Source organism: Pelodiscus sinensis, chromosome 10 (genome assembly GCF_049634645.1).
Source record: "Pelodiscus sinensis isolate JC-2024 chromosome 10, ASM4963464v1, whole genome shotgun sequence".
Classification (NCBI taxonomy): domain Eukaryota; kingdom Metazoa; phylum Chordata; order Testudines; family Trionychidae; genus Pelodiscus; species Pelodiscus sinensis.
In genome coordinates, this window is record NC_134720.1 from 29183019 (window position 1) to 29208712 (window position 25694).

At 43.6% G+C, this 25694-nt stretch overlaps 2 long non-coding RNA genes across 3 annotated transcripts in view; both read right to left on the reverse strand.

The window, feature by feature from the left end:
- Positions 1 to 25694, reverse strand: part of LOC112545862 (uncharacterized) — a 69206-nt gene that overhangs the window by 40337 nt on the left and 3175 nt on the right. The gene's annotated exons all lie outside the window — the stretch shown is intronic.
- LOC142830777 (uncharacterized) lies at positions 1 to 25694 on the reverse strand. Its single transcript, XR_012906250.1, has 2 exons — positions 24251 to 25694; positions 1 to 231 (listed from the first exon to the last, which is right to left on the reverse strand). It is a non-coding gene; the product is annotated as an uncharacterized LOC142830777 (long non-coding RNA).

A 25694-nucleotide genomic window follows, 5' to 3' on the forward strand; every position in this document is an offset into this window, starting at 1 on the left:
TGACTGTAAAAGCTTTTTATTTCATTCGTCACAATTCACATACATTTATATATTACTTTGTGTAGGTGCTTGGCTATTATGGACTCACAAGTCATGTGCACCCCAAATGCCTTTTTGGAGCTCTTCAAACGTTAGTGCCCTTTATGTTGTTTTTTCTCTGCTACATCAGCATAATACTGTGTGCTCCTTTTTGTCTTGCAGTAGGAATACTGTGCTTAGAAAAGCTGGATTCTAAAAAGAATGAGTCAAACAGAGGAAACTGATCAGAAATCATTCACTTCTATGGCTTTGTCTACACTGCAGGGTTTTTGCACAATAAGACTTTTGCAAAACAGTTCTTGCACAAAAATGTCTTGTGCAAAAGACCTCAAAGCGCATCGCAAAACCTATGTGCTTTTGCACAAAAAAGCATCCACACTGCATGGACACTCTTGTGCAAGACAGCTCTGATGGCCATTCACAGAATGGCCATCAGAGCACCTGTGTTTTTTCCAATAGGGGTTTCTTGCACAAAACCCCTTTCGGAGCGTCCACACCTGCCTTTTTGAGCAGGAGCTGTAGTGCAAAAATGAGTTATTCCTCTGGCAAAAGCCCTCTGTTCTGTCAATTTTCTTGTGTAAAAATGTGCTTGAGGCTCTGCTGGTTTTTGCACAAAAACAGCCATTTTTGTACAAAAACCTTGTAGTGTAGACATAGCCTATGAATATGGAATCCTAGAATGCACAGGGAAATCATCTAATAAAAGATAACAAATTCATGATGTTTTTATAAAAACAAAATATAACATTGCTCTTATTTTAAAAATGCAAACTGTCTTGTCTAGGAATCTTCAAAGCAAACTAGATAATAAGTCTCTGAGGTTAAATTCTCACCGTTAGAGTCTAGTGGAAAACTGGGTAATAACTGACTCTACAAAAGACTGGGATGACTACTTTGATAGCCAACTTATTGAATGACAAAGATCATATTGAAGTAGCAACTGAGCATGGAGAATGGATTGGCAGTATAGATGGGAAAAGCAACTCCTAGGTGAGCCAGATTTACCTCAGATCAGCTAGGGCATGTCTACACTAGGAACATATTCCAAAATAAGTTTTTTCACAATAATAACTCCCAAAATAACCATTTTGAAATAGCATGTCCACACTACAGTGAAGCCTCAAACTTAGGAAGAGGCAGGCTCCCTCTACGTGGACATGCTACCTCAACTTAGGCTACATTTAGACTGCAGGGATGCAAATCAGAACATTGAAATTGCTAATGAAGCAGGGATTTAAATATCCCATGCTTCATTAGCATAAAAATGGCCACTGCTTTTTTTTGAGACAGAGTTTTTTCGAAGAAAAAAAACCCCCTGCAGTCTAGATGTGGATCCGTGAAAATAAACCCTTTTTGACAGATCCTGTATTCCTCAAAAAATGAGGTTTACAGGATCTGTTGAAAAAGGCTTTATTTTTGACAGATCTGCATCTAGACTGCCATTTTTTTCGAAAAAACTCTGTTTCAAAATAAAGCAGTGGCCACGTTTATGCTAATGAATTATAATAAATCCCTGCTTCATTAGCAATTTTGACGTGCCTAATCTACATTTCTCTGTTGACAGAGAGGTATAGTCTAGATCCGTGGTCCCCAACACGGTGCCCGCGGGTGCCATGGCGCCCGCGGGGGCATTTCAATGCGCCCACCAGGTGCTCAGGGCTGGCCTGGCCCCGGGCACATGGCGCACGGGCGCTTGCGGGGAGAGCGCGCTTGGCGGGGGGAGCGCCGGGCGCGCAGCACTCGGCAGGGGCGGGCGCCAGCCCTGGGCACTCAGCGGGGGGAGCGCCGGCCCCGGGCGCGCAGCACTCGGCGGGAGGGGGGGGAGCGCCGGGCACGCGGCACTCGGCGGGAGGGGGGGAGTGCTGGCCCCGGGCGCGCGGCACTCGGCGGGGGGAGGGGGAGCGCCGGGCGCGCGGCACTCGGCGGGAGGGGGGGAGTGCCGGCCCCGGGCGCGCGGCACTTGGCGGGGGGAGGAGGAGCGCCAATCCCGGGCGCGCGGCACTCGGCGGGGGGAGCGCCGGCCCCGGGCGCGTGGCCCTTGGAGGGGCCCCCGCCCCCGGGCGCGCGGCTATGGGGGGGCCCCGCCCCCGCCCCCGCCCCCGCCCCCGGGCGTGCAGCTGGGGGGGGCCGCCCCCGGGCATGCGGCAAGGGGGGGCCCGCCCCCGGGCGCGCTAGTGTCCCCGCCCTCCCGGGCGCGCTAGTGTCCCCGCCCCCTGGCGCCCGACAACCTCAAAAGGTTGGGGACCACTGGTCTAGATGCACCCTTAGAGTCCCAGGAAGCACTGTGTAGTAATTACATTGAATGACGCTGGGGAATAGTTATTTCAAAATTGCAGCAGTGGAGCAGCCATGAATCACTATTTCAGAATCACTATTTTGAAATAAGCGTTATTCCTTCTAGAAAACAGAAGTTATTATTTTGAAATAACCAGCCCCTTATTTCAAAATAATCGGTTTGGTAGGGTGGATGTTCCTCTTGTTATTTCGAAATAAGGGGAGTTATTTCAAAATAACTCCCGAGTGTAGACCAAAGCCTAGAGAGAGATTCCATTTGACTCATCTGGCAGAACTACCAAATATTTGTGGACTTCAGTAATTCTATTTAATGAACACTTTCCAGTTTGAAAGCACTGTATAAGTGCTAAGGTTTTTGCTAGTCAAACTGTTAGCACATGGCAAGCAAGGATATAAGCCTCCAGTTCCCTAACATGAGAGGCACTAACTATCAATGTGTACCTGTCCATGTATACTACAAACTTCCTACTACATAACAATCTACTACCATTTCAAAGTATTAGCGAACCTTTCTTGTGTAGTCTGACTGGACAGTTAGGCCTGGCCTATACTTAAAACTTAGGTTGACTTAACTATACTGAACAGCATGTAAAAACTTCACATCTCTAAGTGCCATAGGCAAAACAACCTAACCCTCAGTGATGCAGATAGATCAATGTAAGAGGGCTTTTCGTGACCTAAGATACTGTTGTTCCAGGAGGGGGAAGTTTCTACAATAAAGGAAAACCATCGTTGTCACTATAATCTGTGTCTATGTTGCAGAGTTATGCTGGCATGGCTACAACACCATCGCTATTCCACTACAGCCCCCACAGTGTAGACATGCCTGTGGTGTGCAGAATGCTAGTGTGCTGTAGATTTACAACCCAGCTTGCTATGTACTATTTCCTTAGAAAAACTTTTAAGGTACACATTCAGCAAGATGCTGGAGCATGAGTTTAACTTTCAGCATAAGACTGTTCATGTGCTTAATGTCAGGCACATGCGTAAGCACTTTGCTAAATCAGGGACTAAATAAGTGATTCTTGTAACATCACTGTAAAATAGGTAATTTTTATTTTCATATTTTCTATTTACAGATCAGTAAACAGAAAACAGGCCCAGAAGTGACTTCTTCCCATAGCCACAAAGAATTTCAATAGCAGTAATGACAATAGAATTCAGAAGTTCTTGATACTCCATAAAACTAGACCTCCAAGCCTCTCAGTCTGTTTAATCTCAGATAGGGTCGCATGTGAGGTGATTATATTTCATGGTCAGTGGCAGAGGAATCTTGATGCTTGTTTATGTTTCCTCTAGTGTGTGATTACTAACTAGAAGACTTTATCTGTGAATTTCTACCACACTCTTCACCAAGGTATCTGAGCAGCTGAACAAATACATTTGAACTTCATTTCCACATATATTTTGATTCCATAGTGCAGATTATTTTTCTTTTTAAAAATATTTGACAGACCATATCTGAGAACAATAGCACTCATCCTGATTGTATGGAGTGACATCAACATGCTAGTCAGTCACATCCAGAACAGGCAATGAAGAACAAAGTATAATTTGCTAAAACTTTTAACATGCTTCATTCTGTGATCTCAGAATTAAGTGTTTAATACACATGAAGATTATAGCAATGGAACAGCAGATGATTCATATGTCTCATGATCTATAATTCTGTATGCAAGGAATGGTTAATTTTTAGATTTTAATCCAATATTATTGTATATTGCCTTAGGCTCTCTTGGCTCAGACTTAAAAGTTTTTACTGACAAAACAAAACATTTCTCTTTAAGAGTATTTTACTCTCAAAATTAACACAATATAAAACATTAGGGCTGAAATATTAGTCTTAATATTTGTATATATGTGAAAAGCTTGAGTCTTAACCCTCTAGTCCAAGTCTTTCTATCAGTAATAGAGAACATTAGTACAGATTGAACCTCTCTAGTCTGGTGCTCTCTGGTCCATCAACATCCATAGTCCGGCATGATTTTAGTTAGCCAGATGTCCACTTGTTATGGGTATAGCCAAGGTCCCACAAAGTTTGTTTATAGCCACTAGTCCTGGCTCTCAGTGTTCTGGGCTGTTATTTAGCTTTAATTTCACTCTGTCTTCTAAGAGACCAATAAATAGTGGAAGTGTTGGTAATGCTGCTAGACAATATTGACCTCCTGTGAATTGGCAAATTCTTTGGTTTGGCACAGGACAGGTCCCAAGGGTGCTGGACTAGAGAGGTTCAACCTCTAGTTATTTCCAAGTGAAATTATTTTTCCCATTTTAAAACATGAGGCAACTTCGTCTTTCACAACAACTGAGTGAAACATTCAGACACATTCAGCAGATTTACTTTCCCATAGAGCCATAATTTTGTACATAAGCTTAAATTACATCTGGAGGACTACATAATTTCTCAACACATAGGGAAGTTTCAACTGTTGCTACTGTCACTTCCAAAAGATTTTGCAAAGAAATAACAGCAATCATACCTCCTAATCCTTCTTCCAAAACTGGGTTGTGAAGGGTAACAGCTCTTAATTTGTTTGCTGAAATTTCTAAGAAATGGTGCAAAACAACATTTTCTTGAGCTATAATGGTAGCTAATGTCTTTAATGTATTTAAATCAGTTTTTATATGATCCTATTCTTGAAAAAACTCTAAATATCCCATTTGCATATCCTCAACCTTTTCCTTAAAAATGGTACAGAAATTTGAAGTGATCCAATAGTATTAATTTTGTAGCTTCAGGGGGTAGCTGAGTTAGTCTGTACAGAAAAAAACAACAAATGGTCTGGTAGCACTTTATAGATTAACAAAACATGTAGATGGTATCATGAGCTTTCATGGGCACAGCCCACTTCTTCTCCGGTTGTAGCCAGCCAGAGTAAGTCTAAGGTCTGACACTGGGCTCTCAAGGTACAAAATATGCCACACAGGTATCTGTCAAACACAAGGAGTTTATTTCCTGACAGCTAACAGCTGTGTCCCATAAATGGAAGAACAACATAACAAAGAAACGGCATATCTAACATCCCTTCCTGCAAGCCTGGGACCCCAGGTAGGCTGCGGACGAAGTGGGAGGTTGTCTCAGCTTCCAAGGCACCGGTACCCAAAGCCCATCGGTGAAGTCCAATTTGCTAGGCTCTGAGGCAGCCTTAAATACTGTTTTCCTGCCTTGTTTGGCAGTTTGGAAATTTCCAGGGCTTACTCATTACATGCTGATCTAGGGCTTAGTTGTTAGTTATCGATCTGGTTCTGATCTGGATCTTCTTGTTCTTTGGCCCTGTTTACGTGATCAGTACGTTAGGGTAAACAGAATTGTTTATGCATTCTTGCCCTTTACCCTTATCTTTACTTGTTCCTGCTATCCTGGCAATAATACGTATCTTAAGACTCAATAAGGGAAGGGGAAAGAATAACAGAACATATGGAAATGGTGGAGGTATTTACTGATTTCTTTGGTTTTGTTTTTCACCAACCAAGTTTGTGGTGACTGGACATTTAACATAGTAAACATCAATGAAAATGAGGTACCATCAAAAGTTGAAATAGGAAAAGAACAAGTTAAAATTATACAAAGTTCTTCCGCAATTGACCACTACACCGGTCATCTGAAGAAGTGGGCTGTGCCCACAAAAGCTCATGATACCATCTACATGTTTTGTTAGTCTATAAAGTGCTACCAGACCATTTGTTGTATTAATTTAGTGTAATTCATCCCTCTTCAGAAAAAGATGTCAACCCAATAAGAGAATGTACCCTTTCTTTGCCTGATGTAGTAGCCCAGTCGCTTTTGTAGGCATAGCTTTCCAGGTTGCTTCCATCTCTAATGGACCATATATCCAAAATAATAATCACATGAGAAATAAGGCCAAGAATAATATCAACCTAGAAGTTCAATATAAGTTTCTCTCATAGCTAGCTGACTAACCAAGATGGAAAAAAACCCAAATAGGACTGCAAGGGACCTTAAGAGGTCATCTAGACCGGTCTTCTGAGCTCATGGCAAAATCAAGCACATTCTACCATCCCTGACAGGCGTTTGTCTAACAGTCTCTTAAAAAATGATGGAGATTCACAACCTCCCAAGGCAATTTATTCCAGTGCTTAACCATCCTGACAATTAGAAAGTTTCTCTCACGTCTAACCTAAACCTCCCTTGCTGGAATTTAAGCCTATTGATTCTCATCTTATCATCAGAGATTAAAGAGGAAATTTTTCTCCCTTCTCATTGTAACAACCTTTTTATGTACTTGAAAGATGTGCCCTCTCAGTCTTCTCTTTTCTACACTAAGCAAACCCAGTTTTTTCAATCTTGTTTCATAGGTCATGTTTTCTAGACCTTTAATTATTTTTTTGTTCTTCTCTGGACTTTCTTCAGTTTGTCCATATCTTTACTAAAATGTGGCACCAAGTACTGGACACAATACTTCAAATGAGGCTTCATCAGATCCGACCAGAGTGAAAGAATTACGTCTCGTATGTTGCTTTTGACACTTCTGCTAATAAATCCCAGAATAATAGTCGGTTTTTTAAATTTTTTGTTTTTGTTTTGTTTGTTTTTTGCAACAATGTTCTACCATTGACTCATATTCCATGACTTCTGATCCCTTTCCACAGTATTCCTTCCTAGGCAATCATTTCCCACTTTGTATGTGTACAACTGATTGTTCCTTCCTAAATGGAGTACAGTAAACTTCCGATAATCCAGCACCTTTAGGACCCAGGGAGTTCCGGATTATCAAATATGCCAGACTATCGGAAGGGGGGGCTATAAGGGGTCTAGGATGGGGTGAGGGGGGGATGCCACCCCAGACCTCTCAGAGCCCCCCCTTCTGATAGTCCGGCTCTGCCCCAGGCATCCCTGATTCAGCCACTGCTGGTCAGTTTCAGCAGCAGCTGAATCGGGGACGCCTGCGGCAGAGCAGCTGGGGTGCTGCCGGGTTGGTCCGGTAGTGCCGCCCCTCGGTGCTGCGAGACCAACCCAGCAGCACCCCCACTGCTCTTGGGAACACCTGGGACAGAGCAGCTGGGGTGCTGCCGGGTTGGTCCCATAGCGCCGCCACTCAGCGCTCTGGGACCAACCCGGCAGCACTCCAGCTGCTCTGCCCCAGGCGTCCCCAAGAGCAGCTGGGGTGCTTCCGGGTTGGTCCCGCAGCCCCGAGGGGCAGCACTACGGGACTAACCAGGCAGCACCCCAGCTGCTCTGCCCCCGGCTTTCCCGATTCGGCTGCTGGTCAGTTTCAGCAGCGGCTGAATTGGGGAAGCCGGGTGCAGAGCAGCTCCAATTGTCAGGCTGCCTGGAGCACTTCCGGGTTCCCAATTGTGCCAGAACATCAGGAGTGCCGGAGCATTGGATGCCGGACCAATGGAGCTTTACTGTATTTTGCATTTGTTCATATTGAATTTCATCCTGTTTACTTCTGAGAATTTCTCCAGATTATTTTGAATTTTAATCTTATCCTGCAAAAAACTTCCAATCCCTCTCATCTTGATATTATCTGGAATCTTTGTAAGTGTACTCTCCATGCCATTGTCTAAATCATTAATGAAGATATTGAGCAGAATCAGATCCAGAACTGATCCCTGCGAAACCCACTCATAATGTCTTCCAGCATGACTGCAAACCATTGTTAGCTACTCTCTGGGAACCAGTTTTGCTCCCACCTTATAGTCACTCCATCTAAGCTTCATTTCCTAATTTGTTTGACCAGGTCATATCAAAAGTGCTATTAACATCCAAAACTACCATGTCCACCGTTTCCCCCTATCCATAAGGCTTGTTACCCTGACTAAGAAAGCTATCAGGTTGGTCTAACATGAGTGTTCTAGGATGCATTTCATCAGGCCCAGATGACTTGAAGCTATCTAATTTGTCTAAATAATTTTAACTTGTACTTTTCCTATTTCAACTTTTGATAGTACCTCATTTTCATTGGCGTTTACTATGTTAAATGTCCAGTCACCACAAACTTGGTGGGTAAAAAACAAAACCAAAGAAGTCAGAAAATACCTCCACCACTTCCACATTTTCTGTTATTCTTTCCCCTTCCCTTATTGAATCTTACCCAGTCCATAGTCTTCCTTTTACTTCTAATGAATTTATAGAATTATTATTTTTTCTTACTCTTTATGTCTCTAGTTAGTTTTTATCTCCTTTTGTGCTTTGGCCTTTCTAATTTAGTTCCTACGTACTTGTGTTATTTGTTTATGTTCATCATTTATAATTTGACCTAATTTCTACTTTTTGTAGAGCACTCTGGATTTTTAGATAATTAAAAATCTCCTGGCTAAGCCAACATAATCTTTTGCCATACTTCCTATATTTCCTATGTAGTGGGATAATATGCTCTTGGGGTATGTCTAGACTACATCCAAAGAAAGCCTTTGCTGGCAGATCCCTTATGCCTCGTAAAATAAGGTTTACAGGAACGGATGACAAAGGCTTTCTTTGTCGCCCAATTCCCGTCTTGACAGCTGCTTTTTGCTGACAAACTGCTGACTCAGCAAAATGTGGCAGCCATTTTTATTCAAATGAAGTGCAGGAGATTTAAATCCCAGCTTCATTTGCAATGTTGTTATTCTAATTTACATCCCTCTGGCGACAGAGGGATGTAGTCTAGACATACCCTTGTGCTTTAATATTGTCTCTTTGAAAAACTGCCAACTCTCTTGAACTGATTTTCCCTTTAGACTTGCTTTCAATGGAATCTTACCTACCAACTTTCTGAGTTTGCTAAAGTCTGCCTTCTTGATATCCGCCATTTTTATTATTATTGTTGTTTCTATCATTTCTTAGAATCATTAGTTCTATCATGTATATATAGAATCTGACCAATTACAAATGCCCCTAAAGTTAACGTTTTGGAAAATATTCTGCATTAATATATCACTTAAATAGGGTAAGGTCTTTGAAGAGTATTCTGGCTGAACAAAAGGGAAGCTTGGAGTTATTATCATTACTATTGCAGATTGCATTTATATGAAAGTCAGCCAGGTCTGGTATCTCTATATGAAATATAGAGATCCAATTGGAAAGAGAAGCATATGATTCCACCCAAATGTCTTTAAGGTCCTTCACAATTAAGCCTATTCCAACTAGCTAATCTTGTAATTTAGCACAGCATCCTCTTGGTCAACACCACTCCTCTAATGTTCCCAGTCCATGTTACCCATCAGTTACAGTCACAGGCCTCCCTGTGCTGTATGAAAATTGATTTATGAACATGAGTATGCATAACTCAAAGATGCTTTTGACAAAATACCTTATATAACCTACCAATGTTAATAGTACAGTCTGCCGAATGTGTATATCCTATTTTTGTGCATGTATCATACTTATATGTGAAGTTAGAAAGATGAAGTGTGGATCTGTTTATAACTCTAAATGTGCTAATGAGAGGCATACTGATACTCTGGTACTTAACAACTCAGTACTCAGACCACCATCTTGAGAATGTTCGTGTATGTCAGTGGTCTCCAACCTTTTACACCCAAGATCACTTTTTAAATGACAGACCAAGCCAAGATCTACTGCCTCGCCCCTTCCTTGAAGCTCCGCCCCTTCCTTGAAGCCCCACCCTCTCTATTCTCCTCCTCTCCATCACTTGCTATCCCCAATCCTTATACTGCTGCTTTTTTAAAAAGGTTTTTCCAACATTTGGAAGAGGTTTTTTAACATTTGGAAGTGGTGCTCAGCCAGGGTGCACCACGCTCCACGTGGGCTGGTGCAGAGAAGATGCTGCCTGGCCAGCTGGCTGTGGCCTTCAGTCTGGAGGAGGCTGAACCGTGCTCCAGCTGATAGGGTGGCTTCCCCTCTGCGCCTACCCACGTGGAGCTTGGTGCACGCTGGCTGAGTGCCATGGCTAACTGGCCAGGAAGCCGCTTCTCTTTGCTCCCACCCAGCTGCCCTGCACTCAGCCTGGGAAGCTTGCTCCAGCACAGCTGGAGCTAGACATAGCCTCCCTGGGCTAAGCGCAGGGCAGCCAGGCTGGAGGGAAGAGAAGCGGCTGCCTGGCCAGCTGGCCATGGCGCTCAGCCAGGGTGCACCAAGCTCCACGTGGGCAGACACAGAGGAGAAGCCACCAATCAGCTGGAGTGCGGGGCAGCCTCTTTCAGGTGAAAGCTGCAGTCAGCTGGCTGGGGTGTTTCAGCCCTCCCAACCTCCCAGCTCCCACCATTCCTCATAGCTACTCACCTGTGTTGTTGCTCGGTGAGTAGCTGCTCCTCAAATGAGGAAATCTAATGTAAATGTATTGCACAGGTGCGCAGTTCAGAGAGGGCTCAAGAGTTACTCTTAGAGCCCCTGAGATCTACTGGTAGATCGCGATCTACTGGTTGGTGACCACGGGTGTATGTCCTATAAGCCCAAACTGTGGTTGGTCCTAGAAAGACATGTGATGACTTCTGGTACTGGTATCTCTCTTGAACCTGGTATTTTTCCATGGGGATGGGAAGTGTGAAACAAAGGGTTACTGCCTAGAGGTAGAGTCTATTTAAGCAATGGGAAGCAGTCAGTCATTTGTTTCCTGTTAGGCTGTGCCAGGCAGTTTCAAAGGCCAGCTAAAGTCAAGGAATTTTGAAGAAGCTGTAGATCGAAGTCAGAGTAAAGGTTAACTTTGACTTGAAGTTTTTACTTAAAATAAGATCAGCCTACTAGGGTATGAATTTGCATGTAACAAATTGCTTAGTGGATTAGAATTAGTTAAAAATCATTTGTTCATTTTAATATAGCAAATTACTTTGATCTGATTGTTTTCACTTGCAACCATTTAAATCCCTTTTTTTTTTTTTTTGCTTCATAAAAACAATTTTGTTTGCTTTCAAGCACTGTGTAAATAATGTTTACCTAAGGAGGGAGCAAACCCTACGCATAGCTCTCTTTCATTGATAAAGTGGGTGGACCTAATATGCTTTTGCTGTGTAACACTTTTACATGGGGTAAGAGAGTAGGAAGGCAGCATCAGTGGCATGATCAGCATGCCAGGGGACAAACCTAAGTGGACTTCTGTGATTTTAAGCCATCACAGTCACCTTCTCCCTGAAATACCTTCACACTTTTTCTCTGTAACTGACTCATTATTCCATTGTGCTATAACTTCAGTGATGTGGCCCTCCCTCAGGACTTCTGTGATATGGCCTTGTGGTGTCTTGGCCTAGTCACATTCAAGCCCCAACACTGTCAGTGTTCAATTGTTCTTAGAATTCTAAATAATGTCCACCACAGCAGACAAATCATATACTCTGCTCAAATGTATTTTGCCCCTCAAGTCTCTCTTCAGTCCCAGTGTCTCTGCTGAGAAGTAAGAAACAAACAAACAAAAAACCAATCTCCAGACCACTTCCATCCCCGTGGGAAATTCTAGTCTCTCTTCCAATTCCCCTCGTCCCACCATCCTATTCTCAGGATTCTGACTCTAACTCTTGAGTTTTGTCCTTGCCCAGGCTCACCAAAAAATGAATTGTCTCCTGAAGCTTTCTTGAATCTCCTTATCTCTGTCTTTTGCAACTCCTCTCAGAGGAGAAGATACAAGACTACCTTCCTCCTGGACCTTCTCCCTTTGACTGCTCAGTACTTCCCTGTGCTAGCTTCCTCTCTCAGCCTACCACTCACTTCAGGTACACTAGTAAGGCTAATAAAGTTCTTTAGCTACTGTTAACCCTTCTATGCCTTGTTTGGAGTTTATATATCCCATCACATTCTCTTATGCCTGAGAAAACTCCCTGACAAAATCTATCCAGCCACTTCCTTATCTTCCTCGAAATTTGAATCCAGAAACATTATAAGTGACAATGACTGTTCTTTTTCCTGTTCTCTTAAGGTGCATCTTCATAGCACTCTAAACTCGAAATAAGATATGCAATTTTGCATAATGCAAATTGAGACATACTTTAACCTTCGTGGAATGAGGGTTACCAGAATGCCATAATAGCACGCCCATTATTTCAAAATATTTTGAAATACTGAGCAGCTTGTGTAGACACAGGGTAGCTATTTTGGAATACCTCCAGACTCTGGTCCTGCACCACTCCCAAAAGCAGCCAGCAAACTCTCTCCATCCCTGCCCTCCATGACTCCATGGAGATGAGTTAGAGGGTAGGGGAAGAGGCACCCTGACATCAGAACTTGCCAGACCAACTTGACTTTCATGCTAACCTGCTCCTGGGTTCGCATGTGGCCTTTGGTGGCCAGGCTGGCAGCTATCCTGCCATAGATGGCCACAGCAAGCAAGAGGCTCCTGGGGTGAGGGGCAGCTCCAAGGCAGAGGGTAGGAGTAGCAGGGCAGTGCTGAGAGGGGTAGATGAAGTGCCAGCACTTGACAGTCTCCCAGCCAAACTTCTCAGGATCACCTGTCAAAGGCTTCAAGGGTATGTCTACACTACAAGGTTAATTCGAAATAACAGGAGTTATTTCGAATTAACTTTAATAGCGTCTACACAGGCAAACCACTATTTCAAAATAAATTCGAAATAGTTGAGCCCTTATTTCGAATTTGGTAAACCTCATTCTACGAGGAGTAACACCAAATTCGAAATAGCTATTTTGAATTAAGTGCTGTGTAGACACTTAATTCGATATAGGGGGTCTCCAGCCCTTCCCAGGGAGCCCTGGTGGCCACTCTGGGCACAACCAGGAAAACTTACTCTCCTCTCCCCCAGCCCTGGAGCCATTAAAGGGGTAGACCCTGGCCACAGTACCTGTGCCAGCTCCAAGCCTGCCAGCCCAAAGCCAGCAGTGACCACCAGGGCCCCAGACCCAGTGGCCCCAAAACATGAGCCAGCAAGCCACTGGCAGCCAGCCCTCCACCGCTCCCCAGAAGCAGTCTTCCAGCTCCCAGGAGCCTGACAGCGGCTGGAGAAGGTGGGTGCCTTCCTGGTCTAGGGTGGAGATCATGGACCTTATTCAGGTTTGGGGGGGATACCCCCAACGTCCATGATCTCTGCACTAGATGGAGGAATGCAGCCGTCTATGGCAGGATAGCTGCTAGCCTGGCCACCAAGGCCACATGCGAACCCAGGAGCAGGTTAGCATGAAAGTCAAGTTGGTCTGGCGAGACCCCTAACCCTGAGCCCTGAGCTTCTCCTGCCCCTTCTTCCCCTTGCTTCCCCCTTCCAGCTCCCTCCTCCCAGGTTTCCCCCTCCCCTCTTCCATCCTCTCTCTTTCCCTCTCTCACCTCCTTTTGCCAGTCTCCCCAGAGGTTCATCCCTCCTTCCCCAGTATTGTTCAATAAATCCAGTTTCTATTTTTGAACATACGTGTCTTTTATTTGACATCAGGAAGGGGGGCTAGCGAGGGGTAAGTGGATGGATGTGAGGGAGGAATGGGGCACGAGCCACCAGTGGGAAGGACCAGGGAGGCTCTGAGAGCTCCTCGGGGTGGACACTCTCCCTCAGGGCCTCCTGAATCCTGACAGTCCCCTGGTGGATCCCCCGGATGGCAGCATGTAGCAAGTGCAGCCGGACTGATGGCAACGACCCCACGAGACCGGCATGCCCAGGGGCACCTCTGGCTCCATGTGTCCGAGTGCTGTGGTGTCCCGAGTTCGGGCACTCAGGGCATTCCAAGACAGGACTGCTTTGCTGTCCCTCATCGAGGTAGACAAGCAAGCGGGGAACCCTGAGAACTGTCTGTCCAGGGTGGGAGTAGGGTCCCTTTAAGCACGGAGTTCAGTTAGCCTCAGGCAGCAGCCCCACACACTAAGTCCAAACCTGATGCCCTGCCGGCACTGGTTCCAGCCAGCCTTAACTTCGGTTCAGGGTCCACTCAGTGTGGATGTGCTATTTCAAAATAGCAAAACGCTATTTCAAAATAGTTTTTGTGTACAGATGCGTTATTTCGAATTAGCTTAATTCGAATTAACTATTTCAAATTAAGTTAATTCAAAATAGCACTGTAGTGTAGACATACCCCAAGATCTACCAATAGATCTTGATCTACTGGTTGGTGACCACTGACATACGCTATATATCGGATGGGGGGAAAAATCTGCAGAATGAGTTAGTTGTCCATATACATACACCTTACTCAGAACCATGTTGGGTTGAGTGGAGAAGACTGGCACAGAATAAGATAAACATAAAGTCAGCTTACTGCATATTAGCTCTCTTTTTTATCTATCTGTTTTTAGGCTGAATGCAGCATAGGTGGAGTAGACTTTATGTATGTGGACAAATTGAGAAACAACTCTACGAGCTTCAGAGCTCACTAATGGTCATTCTACAACACATCTCTTTCAACCACTAGCATTGACTTTCAGGTGAATGCTCTGCACTATGCACCTCTGGTTACAGCAAGATCACACAACCCTCAGCACAACTATACCATCTGTTCTGAAAGACTAAGCAAAAGCAGGGAATAGTTTTCAATATCTTCCCCTTGGTTTTATCACTGGTACTGTTCTAAGTTCATTGTGCAATAACAAACACACACATGAGCTTTGCTTTCTCAACTGTCTGGCATAGCTTATGTTGGATTTTCCTGAGGGTGAGCATACTATTGGATATCTTCTAGCAGATGATTTCAATGTCTGTACATATTTTGGTTCACTCAGTGAAAGAAAAAACTGCCGAAGACACATTAATAATTCCATGCAAAAAATAAAAACAGAAAACTTTAGCTAGAAAGATCACTTCTTTGAAAATTGTATAAAGAATTACAATATTGAGAGGACATACACCTGGAATAAGGCATAGTAAAAGTGTAGTTAAGGTGGATCCAATATTATTTTGCAACCATCACTCATTTACCTCAGGAGCAACTTCACTGAAGTCAATAGAGTTACATGGGCATAGAACCAGTAGGAAAGCAGAATCAATCTCCCATATATGATGCCACTGAAAACTAGATTGGAATCATAATCTTTCCCCCACTTCTACAATACTCCAAAAAGGTTTAAGATAATATTTTGGAAAGTCTTTGGCTGTCATGCAACTAGCTATTGCCTATCTATTTCCTTTATCCCACTGAGGCTATGTCTAAACTTTTTCCAGGATACCTCCGGTAAATGGTTTGTGAAAATGTATGGAACTTTGTCCAGCACAGTGCTGTGTTAATTCCCATTATTTTCACAAAATTGACAGCAATTATCAGTAAAATCCACATAAAATTTCTATGAATTTCATGCTTTTAACATAAAGCAGCTATGTCTTGGGGTTTAAAATGTGGATTTTTTACAGTTCCACAAAAGGTGAAGAATTATCTTCATACACCCTAGGTAGATAAGTATTACAATCCCCAATTTACCAGAGGAGAACCTGAAACACAGAGATGTTTTAATAATTTTAAAATATCATTACTTGTTACTTCCTACTGCTAACACTTAGCACATCCCCCATTAGACCTCAAAGTGCTTTGTAGAGGTAGATTCAGTAAAAGTCCCATCTTTCTCAGTTTATAGATGAGGAATCTGAAACACAGAGCAGTTAAATGACATATCCAAGACAATTGTGGTTCAGTGGCAGAGCCAGACATAGAACAGAAACCTCCTCACAGCTATTTCTGGGCAATATTACCTTGACTTACTCAAGTCCACATAGCTAATAAGTGGCATAGGCAGAAATCAAACTCAGTAGTGTTTCCTGGCTCCCTGTAGCATATTTACTACTAATATGGCTGTTTCTTAGCTGCATGTATGGCATGGCATGGTTTTATAATGTTTATGAACTTCTATGTGTCAAAACATACTGAGAGCCCCACTGTCTGACACAATGTTTCGTAGCTTTGTTCTGCAATTTCGCTGTATATTGGGATGGAGATTGTCTAATTGGTTCATGAATATTTTTGAATATATCTGCTTCCTGCCTAGCCAGGAGGTTATTTTAATGTTAACCATGGCATTCCCCGGGGCTCTCTCACAGATTAAGAGAAAATAGTAACACACTTCTGGAAGGCTAAGGCTCCAGCCAGACTCTCTATTTTCACTTCCTCCTAACCGAGTCACTCTCAGATCCCCTAGGCTTCTCCACAGCTGGGTGCCATATTATTTTGGTTTGGAGTTATACTTGCACAGTCGGTACCACCTGCTGTAAGTTCTTTAGTCCTTGTTATCTCAACAGCAGCTTTTGGCCTTTTAAAAACTAACTCAGTGAAGGAAGAGGAAGGGACAGTGTGTGCTTGATGTTCAAACAGCAATTGTATTTTCCAGACACTCCTCAGATTTATAGTTCAGGCTACATTTTGGGAGCTCACAGTGTGACACAATGAACTATAAACTGCTGCTGCTGCTACTACTATTTAAATAATAAGGGCCAAATTCTACCCCCAGTTATATGATTGTGAGTGTAAATCCAATATAACTCCAAGGACTGTAGTGGTCAGTTGCAGGTAACAGAAGAACTATGTAAATGAGCATAGAATTTGGATCTATGGCTTTAGCTGTGTTTCATTATACATCCAAGGCATAGGCCAATAGCTAAGTAAAAACCCTAATATTGTCCTATGTATCTCAGTATCAGGCTGTAATGGGGTCAACTCACCACAGTGGTACCTCCTGCTGGTCATTCCAGAATTAGCTCTGACTCTCAGCAGGGCGCCTTTTTCTGGTCGGTGTCTCACCCGTTGTCACTCTGTGCTCTCTCCATCTTCTAGCTCTGGGCGTCTGCCACTTTGGCCAACTGCAGCCCCAGTCTAGCCTGTCATCTCAGGGACAAGCCACAGTCTATAAAGGCCACTCTTCCATGGGCTGGGTGCAGTGCAAGAGAGAAGGGGGAGACCCAGGCCCAACCGCTACTCTGGGTCCTGGCCCTCAGCCCCTCTGGCAGCTGCCTGCCCTCCTCCTTTGCCCTCTGTTGCCTATCATTTCCTGGGCCTCTTTTCCTGTAACCCTTTCCACCTCCTTGGTCCAGTATCAAAGCCACAGCCTATGAAGTATCAGGCCAGAGACTCACTCTCTAACTCCCCAAAGCCTGCCCAGTACTGCTCTACGAAGGTGCTCTTCCATCACTGGGAGCCAGTCCTGCACCCTTGCTTGACAGAACACAACTGTCTTCTAATCTGCTGAGCAGGTCCTCATAAAAGGGCTGATCCAATAAGCTGCCCTCTGATTGGCTCCCTACAAGCCTGTTTCTGATTGGCTGGGCCTCTGCTCAGGTTGCCTCTGGTCTGCTTTAACCCTTTCTGGGTAGAGGGAGCAGTCACCCCACTACACAGGCGCACTAGTTCTTAAATATATATATATATTAATAGTATTAGGCCTGTTCACAGTACTACGGATGTCAGCAGTTCAGTTATGGAGAAGCAAAGGTATACATGGAGTGGCTACTGCAACAGCTTTTAAATGCACTTTTTTTGGATGCAAAGCCATCTTAGATGACAAACACATTGTGAATTGAAGCACTGCTAGTAGTTGAAGCAAAGCTTAGTGATTTGTCATTCATTTACACCCATTTCATTTCATTTAAGAATTCTGAGGCATGAATTCAGTGGGAACGAATGCAGACATATACATCAGCAAGAAAGTCTGGTTGGACAATAAAACTAGAAATAGGCTCAAATCAGAACCCTGGATCCCACTCTCTGTTGAACCTTGGAAAAGTCTGGATTTGGATCTGGATCCAAGTTTTACAGCTCAATCTCACATTGAGTCAGAACACAGATATAGACAGTTCAAATCTAAGTCACACTCTGACAGTTTGTCATCTAAGTTCTCCATCTTTTCTCTCTGTGACTTTGGTTTTTTAACAGGGCATTGACTGGAAATGAAAGAGGAAGAGCCTATTTGCAGTTTGGACCATGCCCAAATTGGAAGAAAAAGCAGTGTCATGCTGCCTCAGATGCCACTCTTTGCTCTGTTTCTATCCTTTTATCTTAACATACACACACTGCTATTTTCAACCTGCAGCACAAAGAAGTAGGCTAGGCATTTAGATCACAGTTAAAAAACTTGATTTGTACTCTCTTCCTGAACAGTAAAACTACGGTGGAGGTCTGCCCTTGCAGTCAGGAATAATGTGATCGGGCTAATTACTTTTTCATGGTCTTAATGGAGAGTATAGCACACTGGAAAACATAATCTCAACTATCCCATACAAATTCTGGGGTCTAAATTAGCTGTTACCCCTCAAGAATGAGATCTTGTAGTCACCACTGATATTTCTCTGAAAACATCTGCTCAATGTGTAGCAGTAGTCAAAAACAGAATGTTAGGAACCATTTGGAAAGTGATAGACAAGAAGACAGAAAATATAATCCCGCACTATAAATCCCTGCTACATCCACATATTGAATACGGCATGCAAACCTGGTCACGCCATCTCAAAAATTATATATTAGATTTGGAAAAGGTACAGAAAAAGGCAACAAAGAATGATTAAAGTTATGTAACAGCTACCACGCAAGAAGAGATCAAAGAGACTGGGACTATTAATCTTAAAAAAGAGATAACTAAAGTCAGAAATTTATTGACAGGGAGTATCGTAAAGGTTAAAAGTATAATTGAGTGCAAAAAAGAAATAGACAAATTCATGGAGCATACTTCCATTTATGGCTAGTAGCTGAGATGGTCAAGGACATAAATCCATGTTCCAGGTGTCAATAAATATCTAAGGGTATGTCTACACTGCCACCCTAGTTCAAAGTAGGGTGGCTAATGTAGGCATTCGAACTTGCAAATAAAGCCCGGGATTTAAATATCCCGGGCTTCATTTGCATGTTCCCAGGTGTGCGCCATTTTTTAAATGCCCATAGTTCAAACTACCTGCTACACACGGCACGGACTAGGTAGTTCGAATTAAAGCTCCTAATTCGAACTACTGTTATTCCTCCTGCAAGGATATTTAAATCCCAGGCTTCATTTGCAAGTTCGAATGCCTACATTAGCCACCCTAGTTCTATCTAGGGTGGCAGTGTAGACATACCCTAACTGCCAGAAGCTGAGAATGGATAAGGGGATGGATCATTCAATAATTGCCCTGTTCTGTTCATTCCCTCTGAAGCATCTGGTACTTGCTTCTGTCAGAACACAGGCATGCCATTGAGCTAGATCAGTGGTCACCAACCGGTAGATCGGGATCTACTGGTAGATCTTGGAGCCTTTGAGAGGTGATATTGACTGGTTTGGCCAAGAGGCTGTCAAGTGCAGTACTTCAGCTGCTCCTCCCCTCACTGCTGCATAACTCCTGCCCTTTGCCTTGGAGCTGTTTCCCTCTCCCACGCTGTATTCTATCTCCACAGAATGGGGTTGGGGGGCACAACAGGGTTTGGGATGGAGGGAGTTTGCTGGCTGCTTTTGGAAGTGGTGCAGAGCCAGGACAGAGGCGAGCCTCCCTTAGCCCCACTGCACCACTATACAGGATCCACCTGTGGTAAGCAGTGTCCAGCTGGAGCCTGCATCCTGAATCCTTGTCAAAGTCATGTAACCCCTCCTGAACCCCAAGTCACTGCCCTAGCCCTGAGCACACCTAGACCTAAACACCCTTACAGACCCTTACCCTAAACCCGCTCCTGTACTCCAACCCCTGCCCCAGGCTCAGCTCAAAGCCTATCTGACACCCCGAATCCCTTAGCCCAAAACCAAAGCCTGTGTCCCAACCCTCTGCCCCTGCCTAATGAAAGGGAGGAAGGATGGAGAAGGGAGGAAGGATGAAGTGAGCAGGGGTGGGGCCTTGGCGAAGGGGCATGAAGGAGGTGGGGCAAAAGTATTTGGGTTTGAGGTAGATCCTGCATTGCACTTAAATTCAAAAAGAGCTCTCATACTTTAAAAGGTTGGAAACCACTGAGCTAGATGGACCATTGGTCTGACCAAGTATGGTCATTAGTAGGTTCCTAATACAAACACAGTAATAAAACTTGCTACTTATCAGATAAATTTAATATGAGGGTCTTAAAAGGGTGAAGGTTTGGGTAGCAGATCTCTTTCTGAGTTGGACAAACACTGAAACTCATCTCACACTCTTGCCAGGCAAAAGGGAATTTGTGAGATTCCTTGTTCACAAACACTGTGTTTTAGCAGAGTCAAAAGACAGGACTATGCAGCACTTTAAAGACTAACAAGATGATTTATTAGGTAATGAGCTTTCGTGGGTCAGACCCACTTCCTCAGATCACTTTGTGGAAGAAAATTGGCACAACCATATATACCAAAGTGATACAATAAAAAAAAAGTGAACACATATAAAATTGACGAATCAGATTTAAAAACGAGGAGGGGTGAGGGGAGAAGGTTAGTGTCTGTGAGGTAATGACATTGGGGTGATAATTGGGGAAGCTATCTTTGTAATGGGTGAGATAATTAGCATCTTTGTTAAGGCCCATATGTAAAGTGTCAAATTTAAGCATGAATGACAGTTCTGAAGCTTCTCTTTGAAGTCTGGAGTTAAAACCTCTTTGAAGCAATGTGTATGTTTTAAGGCCATTGAGAGAATGGTCAGTCTGGTAGAAATGGCAAGCAACAGTTTTCTCTCTGTGAGAGAGCCTGATGTCTGTTTTATGTGCATTGATTCTTTGGCGAAGTGTCTGAGAAGTTTGAGTGATAGTGGGAGGTCAGGAGAATCAAAAGCCCTTGCAGGTCCTGAGCCAGGTGGGGGAGGCCCAGTTCTAGCACTCAGCAAACACAGCATGGTACTTTCGTGATGATTTAAAGGGCCCGGAGCTCTGTAGCAACAGCAGTGGCCAGGAGCCTTTGGCTCCTTTGAATCCCCAGACCCTAGAGCAACTGCCCCTTCTGTTTCCCCTGTCAGCAGGCCTGTGTGAGGTGCACAGTCTGCTAGGCATACCTTTTAAATGCACCTTTTTTTGTTTGTATGCCAACCTGAACACTACAGAAAACTGATGCCATTTGGCACCAAAACAGCAAAAATATTCCATGTTGATTTTTGAAAATCCCCTCTAACTTTTACAAAGTTTTAAAACACCATTTTCCATTTAAGATGAAAAAACTTATAAACTCTCTCATTTTTATTTTCTTAAACTATCCTTCTAGAAAATTAACTTTTTTCCCTTATTCCTTTGGCTTTTGTGTGTAGTCTGAGGTAGCTTCATTCAAAAACTTCTCTGGTCTCAGTGTGGTGTGGTCTTTGGAATATCTGATGCTTACATGAGCTGAGGGACATTTACGAGGTTTGTTAGCAGGCTACTAAATCCCTCTGAAAATCCTGGCAAATTCTGAAGCTGTTCTTTTCTCAGTAGGAGCTAATTACAAGCCTATTGAAACATTATGAGTTCAAGGGTTTGATTTAACCTTGAACATTGTTTGGTTCACTTCATACTTAGAAGATACTGTCAAAAGGGAAGAAAAGAGTATGAGAGAGGACATTGCCAATGTGAAAACAAAATGAAAATTGGAGCAGAAACTAAGCAGACTGGAAACACAAGAGGAAGGCTGAACTCCTCTGAAAGTCTGGGTCTTGGGAGTGAAAAAATTCCTATCACAAAATAAACAACCTACAACTTTAAGTACCCATTTGTCACATTGTATCTTTATGTGGGGGAGGGATTCTGGCTAGCTTTCATACATTGCATGGCCCCTCTTTCAGTTGAAATAACTTTCTTTAATTGGCTCACCCTTAGGAAATAACCCTGCTTGAATGGCACCGTAAAAGATGCTTGAACAATGCAAAGACAATTACCATGGCCTCTGCACAAGCACGACATGAATATTTGCAAAGCATTCCTTTTATTTTGTAAAGGATTTAAACTGCAGAAATAAAAGGCTCACATGCTGCAGCAAGTTTTGTGACCTCTGTTAACCCGAAAGAGCATAATCATGAAGTGAAATCTATGGTAAACTGTTATCTTCTATGCAAACTGGTCACTAGAGCAGGATACGATACACACTCTGTCAGCATACTTCATCTGGGGGCACATGTACACTACATGGAAGATCAACCCTGCCACAGTCAATCTTTCCACTAAATTGAACTCAGAAGGTGCCCCTATTGGTGCCAATACTGCTGCTCCTCATGCGGAGTAAGGGAAGCCAATGCGAGAGTTTGTTCCCATCGGCTTGCCACTGTGTGGATGGTACAGAAATGCAATTTAAGATATGTCTGCTCCAGCTATGCAATTTATATAGCTGGAGTTGCGTCTCTTACTTTGACCTTCTGCTATAGCGAAGACCAGGCCTTGCAGTAGAAAAGCTCCCCAGACCTAAATTAAAAGGAATGAAAGACAGAGCCTGCAGCAGAGGAAATCTTGGACTTGGTTTTAGTAGAAGAAAAAGACATTTGGGATTTTGGGTAGAGATGAAGATTTGAGATTCTGGAATAAGGAATGAGTTGTGTTTGAAAACATACAAAAAATGGGTGGAAAAGAAGTGTGACAGGCCATCTGGCCCGCACTGGCCTTTTAAGGGTTAAAAGGCAGCCTTGGGAGAGGGCTGGAGTGGTGGAGCCAGCAACTGAGGCAGATGCAGCCAATTAGGGCCAAGCTGGGGCTGTATAAATAAAGGTTCCTGAAGAGCTGAGACAGATTCACTCTTTCTCTAGCTGTGCAGCAGGGGGGGACCTAGCTAGCTGCCAGGGAAGTAAGAGGCTTCCTGAGTTAGAGCAGGGCTGGAGAAAGGCAGGCAGAGGTGGGGGAAGCTCTGGCCCAGCAAACTCCCTGGTAGTAGGGCCTGAAGCAAGATCTGAGAGTACTAGGGCTGCAGGGAGGCAGAAGGCAGCAGGTCCACATCCCCTTGCTAATGATGAGTGACCATTTCAGGCTGCAGTTTGTCCCTGAGGCAGAAGCTAAATGAAGACTGGCAGTAGGGTCACTGAGGCAAAGGTGGGCATAGGGGCTAGGGGTTCCCTGAGTGTGAGGACCCTAAACTGTGGGGGCACTGTGGCAGGGCAGTACTCAGATGGGAGGGCACCATGGTCTGGGAGGGAGATGAGTCCTAACATAAAATGGTGGAGACATTAACAGGTAATAGTAGGTGTGACACCAGCTGCAAGAAGGCGCTCCAGAGTTGAAGAGATAATTTCCCAAGTGTCCAGCAGGAGGTGCTGTGGCAGTGAGTCATGCCATGTTACAATGTACCATATACTAAGGACTATATTGTGCCAGTCTTCATCATGTTGAATACCCCTTGCACTGCTGGATGTAAGTAATGGGTGCAGAATCTGGCTATAGGAAGAAAAATATCTACATTGTATCAAACTAATATCTAGAGCACTGGACAAATATTTTACAACCCTACAAAATAACAAACCATTACACCTTACCCATAGAAGCAACAAATCAGTGCAGCTATAGAATTTCAACCCATACTTTTTACACTGTGTTTAAAACCTACACTGAAATCTCATTTCCCCTTTCCAATGATGTAAGCACATAGACTGAAAGAAAAATGAGATCTGTTTCCATGTCACAGATTAGCTAGCTCCACATCCCTATACAATGAGATAATTTGAACAAATTCTTTTGGGTCTTTTTTATGCCAGATGACAAAATACAAGGATTGCACGGCATGAATCCTGTGTACAAAAATGCGGGAAGGTGGAGAGAAAGGAAATCCCTCTCTCTTTGAGTTCCAAATCACAGTAAGAATTCTTGTGTAATCAAGTCTAAGTCATGCTTCTTCCAGCAATAGATCTGTGATGTGGAAAAGAATGGACACTACACAGCCCACACTAGTTTCTTCGGGGTCTCTAAAAAAACATAAAAAGCCAAAATGTTCATATCCGAGTGCCTAAAATTAGACAAGTTAATTCATACAGAGGCATCTAATTAAGGGCTTGATCCAACGTTCTTTGAAGTCTGTTGCATAGCTCCTCTTGACTTTCAAGTTGCCAACCAAAATGGCCTGACCTTGTGCTCTAAAAATCTAGCCACTTACTTATGTCCTAAGATAGGGGATTTAACTTCCTAACTTTAGACATTTGGAAATTTTTATTTAAATTTCCGGCTCTTCTAATCAAATATAAGTTTCAGATATGAGCCACCGCTGCTACCTACTGAGACTGAAAAACACAGCACGAGAGAGATACATTTTTCCATTAATCTTACCTGGTGTTACTGCCGAAGCTCAATGATTACAGTTTAAAGGCCAACATTAACTATTTCACTGATGCCTGGTTTAGTAGAATCATTCAGCTTATCAGTACATTTATCTCTTATGAGTAAATGTAGTATGTGTATGTGTTACAGGGTGGCCTGCCGGGGTACTCTTCCTCTCTCTTCCAAAAAAAAGTCATACTAATACTGCATATCAGGAGCGGCCCGAGGCCGGATGCAGCAGCTGGCGCCCTAGGCAGGGTGGTGCAATCAGCGCCCCTGCCTGCATGGCCATCAATGGCTGTGATGTCATTATGGGGCACCCCAGCGCCCTGTGACGTCATCATCGGGCACCCGGGCCAGCAGCGCCCTAGGCAGCTGCCTAGCTTGCCTAGGCTCACGGACCGCCCCTGCTGCATATTAATAATGTCACACTAATAATGTTGATAGAATTCTGCAGCACCCTTCATTCTCTCCCCAGCTCCCAATGACTGGGCCTACCCTCTAAATTTTCCCAACCTCTGCCCAACAGGCAGGTAGAAGAAAGAAAATGAGCTATTAGATTTCCCAGCCCGTTGGTTTAGATTGGAGGAATGAGCGCCCAAGGGATTTTCCTCACTTTTCTCATGATCTAGTTGTTAGGCAGAGGAAGGAGCAATCATCGGCTTCCTACTGTTTTTGTTGGATTTAATCGTTCCTTTCTAAAGTATGGGGATTGAAGGATAGAAGTAAGTTGCTACTGCAGTTCTCTGTGCTCTACTAAGAATGTAGAGGAATGGAGAGAAATGGTCACCACCTGGGGTTATTTTTCACAACAAAGGAAACTGTTCTGAAAATCAGGAAAGTTTTCCTGATATTTAATCTAAATTTTCTACACTGTAGTTTGAACCCGTCACCTTTTGTCCCTCCTTCTGTGGCAATTCTCTTCCAATTCCTTTGGACTTTGCACTCCATCCCCTTGATCATCTTTGTTGCTCACCTCTGGATCCTTTTCACGCTCTTTAAATCTTTTCCATAAGTGGTGTCCAAAATTGGACATATGGGCTAACCAGCACTGAATAGAGCAGTATTATCCTCTCCCATGACTTGCATGTTTTGCTTCTGTTAAAGTAGCCTAAAACTGCATTTGCTATTTTTGCAACACCATCATTTTGTTGACTCATAGTGAGATTGTAAATCACCATAACTCCCAGATCCTTCTCAACAGTGCTGCTGCCAAGCCAGTTATCTCCCAGTCTGTATTTGTGCATATGTTTTTTCTTCCCTAAATGTAGAAACTTACATTTCCTTGAATTTAATTGTGTTGTCTATAGCCTAGTTCTCCAATTGATCAAGATGCCTTTGAATTGTTTTCCTATTCTTCAAAGTGTTTGTGAGCACACCCACCCAGCTTTGTATTGTCTGCCAATTTGATCAGTATGCATTCTATTCCTATAGCCAGGGAATTAACAACAAT